Below are 9,940 nucleotides of genomic sequence, written 5' to 3'. Positions count from 1 at the left end.
TGGGTTTACATACTTTATGTAATCATGCTTCCCAATATTCCTTTCTATCCCACTCAAGTGTCTATTTTACAATAGTAGACAAGGAAAACCAATAGCCATAAGATAGTCAAGTATCTTAACATTATTTCCTCTTTTACCCATTCTGACTATGCCTCAATCCCTGTAACCCAGAGTCCTGTTGTTCCAAGGTTGAACATACATCACTATTTACCTTAGACCCATTTAATCCATGCAAACATACCTAAGTGCTTCCCTATCTACCTTGTTCTTCTACTCCCCTTCCCCTTCTTGTGTATTGCCCCCCCTTTCCTTTTAAATTGCCCTCCCCAACACCTGAGCTATAATGTGACTATCCCCTAACCTGTCCTTTCCCATTCCCTCCTTCCCACCACTTGTAACCAACTAAGTTTTTTTTCCCTTTTAGTATGGATATATTTTCTTAAGCTTTTACAATAATGGTCTTATGCAATGTTTGTCCTTTTGTGACTAATTTCACTCAACATAATATCCTCAAGTTTTATCCATATTATGCGGTGGCTTGCAGCTTCCTTGTTATTCTTCACGGTTACATAACATTCCATTGCGTGTATGTGCCAAAGTTTGTTTATCCATTCTTCCACTGATAGGCACTTAGGCTGTCTCTGTCTTTTTGCTATTGTGAATAGTGTTGCTGTGAACATTGGTGTGCATGCATGTACTTGTGTTATGGCTCATATTTCTTGTGGATGTATAATCAAGTATAAGAATAGTTGGATCATAAGGTATTTCTATTTTCAACCTTCTGAGGAAACACCATTTTGTTTTCCAGAGTAGTTGAACCATATTGTAATCTTCCCATCAGTGTAGTAGGGTTCCATTCTCTCCACATCCTTGCCAGCATTTATTGTCCTCTGCTTTTTTGAACTTCACTGTTATTGTTGGTATGAGATAATATCTCATTGTTGTTTCTCCAATGGCTAATAATTGTGAATATTTCTTCATATGTTTGTTGGTTGTCTGAATATCTTCCTTGGTGAAGTGTCAGTTCATGTACTATGCCCATTTTTTAACTGAGTTATTTGTCTTTTTCTTGTAGAAGTGTAGTTCATATAGATTTTAGAGATAAGTCCCTTGTCTGATATGTCATTGCAAAAGATTTTCTTCCCATTCTGTGAACTCCCTTTTTAATCTGAACATTTAAATGTTTAATGTGAACACTTTTGATGCACATAAGTTTCTAATTTTCAGTATGACCCAATGATCTATTTTGTCTTCTTTTGTTTGTACAATTGTTATAATGTTTGGTACTCTATGTGTGCCCTTTATTAGAGCCCTTAAATTTGTCCCTATTTTTTCATTGATGACCATTATAATTCTGAGATTCACATTTAGGTCTTTAATCCATGCTGAGTTGGTTCTTGTATATGGTGTGAAATAAAAGTCTTGTTTCAATCTTTTGCATATCGATTTCCAGTTTTGCAAGCACCATCTGTTAAAGAGACTATCTCCTCATTCAAAGTACTTTGGCCCTTTGTCAAATATCAGTTGGCTGTTTGTGGATGGGTTAATTTCTGGATTCTCAATTCTGTTCCATTGATCTATGTATCTTTAATTGTACCCGTACCAGGCTGTTTGACTACTATAGCCATGTAGTAAATTTTTAAATAAGGGTGTGAGAGGCTTCCAACTTTGTTGTTCTTCTTAAGCAGTGCTTTGCTTATCCTAGGTCTCTTTGCTTTACATATACAGTTTGTAATTGTTTTTTCCATCTCTTTAAAGAATGTCATTGGAATCTGGACTGGGATTGCACTATACATGTAGATTACTATTTTCATTTTCACACTGTTAAGGAACATGGTATATGCTTCCATTCTTGCAAATCTCTTGGTTTCTTGTAGTAGTGTTTTGTAGTTTTCTCTGTATAGGTCTGTTTGTTTGGTTAGGTTTATAACAACAACAACAACATACCTAAATATTTCATCCTTTGGGCAGCTATTGTAAATAGTCTTGTTTTCCTAATTTCCTTTTCAGTGCTGGCATTGCTATATAGAGAAATCTGACTGATTTTTGTATGTTGATCTTGTACCCTGACACTTTGCTGACTCTTCCAATGAGTTCTAGTAGTATTGTTGCTGAGTCTTTGGGGTTTTCTATGTATAGGATCATATCATCTGCAAAATGAGAGAATTTTACTTCTTCTTTGCCAAATTGGATGCTTTAAATTTCCCTATCTTACTTTATAGCTCTAGCTAAGACTTTCAACACAATATTGAATAGAACTAGTGATAAGGAGCTCTGGTAGCGTAGTGGTTATGAATCGGGCTGCGAATCGCAAGGTCAGCAGTTTGAAACTACCAGTTGTTCCCCCAGAGAAAGATGAGGCTTCCTACTCCTGTAAAGATTTACAGCCTCAGAAACCCTGTCGCTGAGTCAGAACTGACTCCACAGAACATAACAACAATAACAAGTAATAGAGGGCATCCTTGTCTGGTTCCTGTTTACAAAGAGAAAGCTTTCGGTTTCTTTCCATTGAGAGTGATGTTGGCTGTTGGTTTGGCATACATGCTCTTAATTATGTTGGGGAATTTCTCTTCCGTCCCTACTTTGTTGAGTGTTTTTACCAGGAATGGATGCTGTATTTTGTCAAATGCTTTTTCTGCATCTATCGCTGTGATCATTTAGTTCCCTTCTTTTTTTAAAAAAAATTATATGGTGGATTACATTGATTGTTTTTCTAATATTAAACCATCCTTGCATTCCTGATATCAATCCCACTTGGTCATGATGTATTGTTTTGTTGATGGGTTGTTGAAATCTGTTGGCTAGGATTTTGTTGAGAATTTTTTGCATCAATGTTTATGAGGAATACTGGTTTATAATTTTCTTTCTTAGTGACATCCTTCTCTGGTTTTGGTATGAGGGTTATGCTTGCTTCATAAAATGTATTAGGAAGTTTTCCATCCTCTTCTATATTCTGTAATAATTTGAGTAGAATTGGTGACAGCTCTACCCTGAATGTTGGCTAAAACTCACCAGTGAAGCCATCTGGACCTGGACTTTTTTGGTTGGGAGTTCTTTGATGACCTGATCAATTTTTTCTTTTGTTATAGATCTGTTCAAGTGTTCTACTTCACTCTATGTAAGTTTAGGTACATCATGTTTTTCCAAAAATATATCCATCTCCTCTAGATTTTCAAATTTGTTGGAGTATAAGTTTTCATAGTGTTATGTTTTTATCCTTTTTATTTCCATTGGTTCTGTTGTGACATCACCCAACTAGTTTCTTATGGGTGCTATTTGTATCTTCTCCCTCTTTTCTTGTGTTAGGTTTGCCACTGGTTTGCTAAATTTATTAATCCTTTCAAAGAACCAGTTTCTTGTCCCATTGATTCTTTCTATAGTTTTTCTGTTTTCTATCTCATTTAATTATGCTTTAATCTTTATTATTTCTTTTGTTCTGATGACTGTGTTCTGAATCTTTATTATTTCTTTTGTTCTGATGACTTTGCTGGTCTGTTTCTAATTGTTGAACATGTTGTCTTAATGTGTTAATTTTGGTTGTTTCTTCTGTTTGATGTGTGCATTAGTTGCAATAAATTGTCCTCTCAGCACTGCTTTTGCTGTGTCTCAAAGATTTTAGTACATTGTATTTTCATTCTCATTTGTTTTTAGGAATTTTGTAAATTCACATTTTATTTGTTCAACTACCCAGTAGATTTTAATCAGGTTGTTATTCAGTTTCCATGTATTTGACTTCATTTCCTTATTCTTCCTAGTGTTGATTTTTAATTTTATAGCATTGTGATATCAGAAGATGTTTTGTAGTATTTTGATGTTTGTAAATTTCTGGAGGGTTGTTTTGTGGCCTAACACATAGTGTATTCTGGAGAATGTTCCATGTGCACTGGAAAAGAATGTGTATTGTGCTGTTGTTGCATTGAATGCACTATATACATCTACCAACACATTGGTTGATTTTATTGTTTAGTTCCTTTGTGTCTTTGTTGAGTTTCTTTATGGTTCTTCTATCCTTTTTCAAAAGCAGTGTATTAAAATCTCTCACAATTATTGTAGATTCATCTATTTCTTTGTGTAATTCCATTAGAATTTGCATTGTCTATTTGGGGTTCTTTCATTGGGACCATAGATATTTATTATATTTATATCATCTTGTTCAATTGATACTTTAATCATGAGATAATGTCCTTCTTTATCTCTTATGCTGTTTTTTTTCCTTAAAGTTTATTATATCAAAAATTAATGTTGCCACTCCTGATCATTTTTTATTGCAATTACTTGGTACATTTTTTCCCATCCTTTGACATTTGATATGATTTTGTCTTTTTGTGCAAGATGTGTCTCTTGCAGACAACATACTGAAGGACTGTGTTTTCTTTCCATTCTTCCACTTCCTTGACTGGTGCATTTAATTCTTTTGACTTTCAGTGTAATTATCTACAGATATGACTTAATTGCTGTCATTATGTTTGTTTTTTGTAGTTCTGTTGGTTTCTTTGTTCTGCATGCCTTCTTGTGCCGAGTTCATTTTTTTGTGTTCATTCTTGTCAGTTTCTTCATAGTTTTAATGTTTCTATTTTCTTCTTGGATTTTCATTTTCTTGGTATGTTGTGAAGTATTAATTTTCTTTGAGGTTACCCTATAATCTATTAACTTTTTCCTCCATTTAAAACAGTCAATTTTATTCAGCAATCTACCTGACATTCTCACCACCTGGATATCTGTTTCTATATTTTTACCTTCTTTCACATTGTAATTATTTTGATCATAGATTGACTTTCAAGATCCTCTGAATTCTTTCTTGTACTTTTGTTGTTCTGGACTCTTCCATCTGTCAACTGTGTTCCACGTGGTGCTGTCACCTATGTCAATCTCTGGTTATTGTCTGTTCTTGTTGGCTTTCAGTCCAAAGAACTCCCTTTAGGATGTTTTGAAGCACTGGTTTGGCTTTGACAAAGTCCCTAAGCTTTTGTTTATCCTGGAATAATTTAATTACACTGTTGTATTTGACTGACAGATTTTCTGGGTCAGTGATTCTTGGTTAGTCACTTTATTCTTTCAGGATTTTATATATGTCTCCCTTTTGTCTTCCTGCCTGCATGGTTTCTGATATGAGATCAGAGCTTAATCTGCTTTGCTTGCTTTTGTAAATAACGCTTTTCTTTTCCCTAGCTTCTTTCAGGATTCTCTCCTTGTCTTTGATTTTGGAGAGCTTGATTATGATATATCCTGGTGATTTCCGTTTGGGGTCTCTCCTTCCTGGGGTTCATTCAGCTTCTTGAATGTTTATCTTCTTACCTTTCAGGATAGTAGGGAAGTTTTCTTCCAATATCTCCTCTGTGGTCTTCTAAGACCCTTACTGTTCTGAGACTCCAATAACTCTCAGATTTTTCCTCTACATATTGTCCCACAGTAATCGAAGACTTTTCTTCAGATTTTTGTATTCTTTTTTCTGCTTACTCTTCTACTTTAGCAGTATTGAGAAATTTGTCTTCAAGCTCACTAGTTCTGGCTTCCATCTCTTCAATCTACTCCTTTGTCCTTTCATTTTATTGTCCATTTCTAATATTTTATTATTAATTTTTTGGACTTTGTTTTGTAGGTTTTGAGTCATTTCCAATGCTATTCATATCTTATTTGATTGTTCCTGAATTGACTCAATGACACTTCACAACAACAACATAGCACTGTCCTGGCTTCTTCCTTATTTTTCTCAACCCTTCTATGTAGCATTATGATGCTCTTCAGTATCATTCTCCTAAATTCCTTATTCAGGCAGTTCCAAAGCCTGATCTCCTTCCAATGGGAATTCTAGGTCTAACTCTAGCTCTTTTAATTCAGCTACTCTATCTTGTTCTAGATATGAGCTGAGATTTTCAATTGTTTTTTGGGGATTATCAATCATTAGATTAATATATCTTGATGTGTTATTAAACTTTCTGACTGCCTCCTGGTAGATGTAATCTGGAGATGTCCCTTTTCACTTGTATTATTACTCAAATGAGAGTAATTTTAGCAAGTATTGATTATCTATGCTTCTCTGGTGTATAGAAGCTGGTATTGGCTCTTGCCTGGATGGTGGAATTTATAGGGTATTTTTGTAGCTTGGCTATATGGTCACAACTGCTGTATCTTCTTGGGTAATGTAGAGAGAGAAAGAGCCCATCCCAAGGTAAAAGGGGGACAAAGAAAAACAAAACAACAGATTGGTCACTAAAGTCTATAATCACCACACACACACAAAAAATGTAACAAAATAGTCTAGGTGTTTCTCCTAGTGAAAAACAGCTCACAAGTGACCAGAGCTATTTTAAGCTATTCCTGTTACCTCATCCCCTTTTTTTGATTCTGGGCCCAGTGGTCTTTGCTGAGCAGATCTGTGCATGTGTATGGCAGAACACCCCCTGGGGGTGGGGTAGTTGTCCGCTCACTCAGGTATCCTCTCTATTCACCAGAGTGGAGATGTATAGACAAAGAGAAATGAGCAGAAGAAAGATTGTTTGCACCTTTATCTCTGACAGTTGGTCAAGTCTCTGCAATAGGATTTCTCTCCCACTCCCGTATCCACTGCGTCCAGCTCAAAATGGCTGCACCAGGCATCCACCTACTGGAGCCATTCAGAAAATGACACTTTTCTTGCTTCTGCTACAAATCGAACTAGCAGTTCGATAATTGTAAATATTCCTTTATATATAGTTCAGAGTTCTGGGACTGTCCCCTGAATCTGCTTCATCCAGTATTTTGTATTATTGCTGGCAGAGGTCTGCATGGTGCCTCTCTCTCCCTAATCCGCCATCAAGTTCTGCTCCCTGTATATGAGTTTTTCAACTAAGTAATTTTATATGTCTCTTTCTTTTAATCATTGTAAAACCCTCTAGATAGTATCTCATAGATTGTTTATCCTTTGTTTATGGTGGGTCAGTATAGTTCAATACAATGAGCATGATGCTCAATAAGTAAAAAGAAAAGTTATTTCATTGTTTTATGGTATTATTTATAATATTTTGGCATGAAATATTATATTTCAACTATCATTTCTTGGCCAGTGTTCAATGACTATATTAATTTAACTTACATTTTAATTGAACAAGTCTTACTTTACAAAGATGTTCTTTTACTTCAAATAAGAAAATCTTATTGGTAAACTTTTTTGCTTTGTCAGTTTAACTATGTAGTTTGAGCATATTCCCTTTTAGTGTGTCCCAAGATATATCTTTCATGAATCTCTGACTACTCAGGAAAAGTGAAATGAGGTAGTGATTTTGCAACTTTGATCAATGGAAATAAACACCCCAGATAATTCAAGCCCTATTTCCCACTTGTTCTTTAATAAGATTTACTGAAAAGTCACAGTGGATTTTTAGGTAATTGTCTCAATGTTCTTCCATGTGGTTGAGTAAACACTGCTAATGGGTCTGTTTTACATAATGAAATGTTATGGAAAATTCAAAACACCATCTTGGCAGGGACTTCCAGTGTCGTCTGGAGCATCTCACTTCCTCTAAGCAGGCTTCTTGTAAATCTTTCTTTGAAGGAGTATGTCTCTAAGTTCAGATTTACAAAATGACACAAGCTGACTGATCTTGTAAATGTGAATAGGATTTAAAACAATGTCCAAGAAATTGTGTTCTTCTGTCATTATTAAAAAGAGGAAATTCTTAGGAATAAATGAGGAGTTCTGTATTTTACTTCAAAGTTCAATTGCACATACAGATGTGCAGCAGGAGTGGGGAGAAATGACAAGGTAAGGTAAAGAATGAAGATAGTTGGGTCAAAGTTTATGCAATGTCCTTGTGCCATAGTATTATTTGATGTGTTGGTTCTCACCTCATCTTAGGTAGCTTCCTGAACCCTCAATATATCAGGGAAATGTATGAGCATCTACTGCTTTAAGAACAGTCTACCAGATGTCAAACGCATAATTTATATATTCATATGGCACTATCTGTTGGGGTGTCAACTAGAGTATAAACTTAATTTTGCTGCTTCTTTCTCCATAGAAAAGGCTCTGTTAGCTACAGAGGAGCATAAGAATTTAGAGAGACAAAATATGCTAAGATTAGAAACTCTTGTAGACATGTGAGTGGGAGATTTCCTATAAAATTAAGAGGATTGGTAAAAACAGACACTGGTGCCTTGTCCCTACCTTTGGAAAACCTGAGAATATTTGATATGATTGATTCTATTCTTCTTGTTGCTGTCTTGGTTGTAAGCCAAGCATTATTTCCCCCACTCCTTAAGAATTGCCTAACATACCTGCTAACAGAATAGAAGATAGTCTAAATCAATGCTTGAATGGTGGTGTTGGTGTTCCATGGATTCAGCTCTGACTCATAGAGATTCTGCATAGGATTTCTGAGGCCATAAATCTTTACAGGAACAGAAAGCCTCATCTTTCTCCCATGAAACAGCTGGTAGTTTCAAACTGCTGACTTTAAGGTTAGCAGCCTGACTTGTAACTGCTATGCTATCAGAGTTCCTTGAATAGCCACGTTTGAATGATTTCCTTGAATTCTGCATTCCATTTCTTAACCCCCAACTCTTGTGAGACCACTATTATTGATGATCTTATCCTAAATTGTTGGATAGCAGAGCACCTAGTTGTTACTATTTATATACTGCTACCTGTATGTACTGTAGGTTCAGCATTGGACTGGGAAGCACAAGGTCAGCAGTTCAAATCCAGTAGCTGCTCCTCTGAAACACTATACAGGGTCTCTATGAATTAGAACTGATTTGGCAGCACTTAGAAACTACATCGGCATAAGGACATATGTAGAACATAGATGATCATGAGGCAAGTTTGCCTTCTTTTAGTTTCCCCTGTCTTCCATTTCTCTTACACCCTAGCTAAGTAAAGTTGTGTGATCATATCAAACTTGGATGGATGACTGGGTTAAATAAAATAGAATGTTCCAGATTTGATTTTGCATCTTCCCAAATTGGTTCTGTTCCACTTTCCCTCTGAATTCTAGCTGGTTGCTTAGTGGAAAACTTTAGCTTCCAGCTTACTGCCTCATCTAGTGATGATACCAGTTGTCTCAGTCTCCTTCTGCATGCCTACCAAAGTGGAACCTTAATGGCTTTGGTGACCAAGTCCAACATGACTACATTCACAGAGTCTTTGCCTCTTCATACCACTTCACAAATCAGATAAAGCACATCAAACACTGGGAATGGCCAGAATGGCCAGGTATACAAGTGGGAAATGCAAGATTTAATGTCCCATGTAATGAACCTGGATCAACACAGGACAAGTAATTTAAAAGAACTATTTGGAAACTTTTCAACCTTCTTTAAATTAATGCCCTCTTCCTACCAACATCATGTTTGGGATATTGCAACAGATAAATCAGCCTTGATAAAGTGGAGTCCATGACGTTTGGACTGTGTATAGTCTTCAGCTCTGTCACTCTGGAATCATGTGTACGTCACTATAACACTGAGATAGCCAAAGACAGAGACTGACTTACATTAATTGACTAAGTCATGTTGTCTACTCATTATTTATTGCTTCTTATATGATGAATGTGCTTTGGTAGATATTAACATGTCACACAAATATCTTCACAAGTCATGTTGATTTTCATATTTCTGTTCTCATGCTTCTAGCCTATACTTCCATGTTTCGACTGCCTAGTTATTCCCCCTTCCATAGCTCTGAATAACTAGCCAGGCATTGATCACTGTCCATGAGTCTATATGCAAGGGTAAATCTGAAAGTAGTGCTACAAAATTCTAGAAAATGTTATTTAAAAAAATATATGGAGCTATTGTTTCTTGGTATATCCTCAAACTGGATGTATACACTTCTGAAGGTGATGCTTCCATCTTTCTAACCCTTCCACAAAGAATTCTGTGCATTTTGACTTATAATACATCATTCCTCATTTTGAACCTTTTTTTATCTACTTGTTCTGTTCTAATGACTGTTTTCTATGTA

The sequence above is a fragment of the Chrysochloris asiatica genome, unplaced genomic scaffold (assembly GCF_000296735.1).
Source record: "Chrysochloris asiatica unplaced genomic scaffold, ChrAsi1.0 scaffold00086, whole genome shotgun sequence".
Lineage (NCBI taxonomy): Eukaryota > Metazoa > Chordata > Mammalia > Afrosoricida > Chrysochloridae > Chrysochloris > Chrysochloris asiatica.
Note: the sequence above shows the minus strand (reverse complement) of the source record.